Source organism: Schistocerca gregaria, unplaced genomic scaffold (assembly GCF_023897955.1).
Source record: "Schistocerca gregaria isolate iqSchGreg1 unplaced genomic scaffold, iqSchGreg1.2 ptg000362l, whole genome shotgun sequence".
Classification (NCBI taxonomy): Eukaryota; Metazoa; Arthropoda; class Insecta; order Orthoptera; family Acrididae; genus Schistocerca; species Schistocerca gregaria.
The window spans coordinates 972,961-973,989 of NW_026061819.1; positions in this window are offsets into that span (position 1 = coordinate 972,961).

The following is a 1,029-nucleotide window of genomic DNA, read 5'->3' on the forward strand; positions in this document are numbered from 1 at the left end:
TAAAATTAAATGATATGATTGAATTGTTCATTTGATGGAATTCTGTATTCATTTGGATGTTAAATACACCAGTGTATCATTTCTTTAATGCCTCATCTGAATCCTTGTCACTATTGCCATTTTTATCTCGAATTTATGTATAGCATTGCCTAACACTTGTTTGTAATTTAGTTTTCAAAGCTATAATTGTAAAAAAAAGAAAGTTGTTTGTGTTTAATATGTTATTTAAGTTTAGTTTGATGTTTCACTGTTAGTATGTTCTGAACATTAAAGAATATTACTAACTATCCTGAAATACATTATTAAAGTTATCCCCTACTGTCACTCACAGTGTTTTGTAAGTCATTGTAATATGTTGATGCTGATATACACTTTTATGGCCACTTACCATTATTTTGTTACTGATCTCTTATAAAAGCAGATTCTTGATTTATATACATCATCTATTTTTATATCTTTATTGCCTGCTGCGGAAAGTGGATGTTAACAATGTTGTTGAATTATAGTGTAAGCGGCTATGCCTTCATCCAGAAAGAAATAAAAATATGTTTGACATGTATAGGTATTTTAATTCATCTCCCTCAGGATATCTCACATATAACTTATTTCATCTCTGGCAGTGTTTATTAATTTGATGTGGTAGTCAGGAAGCAACCTCAAGATGTAAAACAAACTCTTGCAACGTTTTTGTCCATAAAATTTGGAATTGGGAAGAAAGATAATGGTGGCAAGTGCTGTTATCAAATACACAACACTGAAATGGTTGTATCTGAGTGGTTATACACTACATTAGAACAGAATTTTCCAATAATCAAAATTTCTTTTGTGACAGCATAATGGGATAATTTTCTCCTATTCCCACATGAGGGTGCACAGATAGCTTGAGCATTTGGGAGCTTCTTCCATACTCAGTTAAGAGAGTTAGCTCTGCCAGTAACACTGTGACAGTTTTTTACATACAGAGGATGACAGTGTGCGGTTCAACAGGCAGGTCCTGTCAATAACAGAGAAGCTGTTGAAAGCTTGATT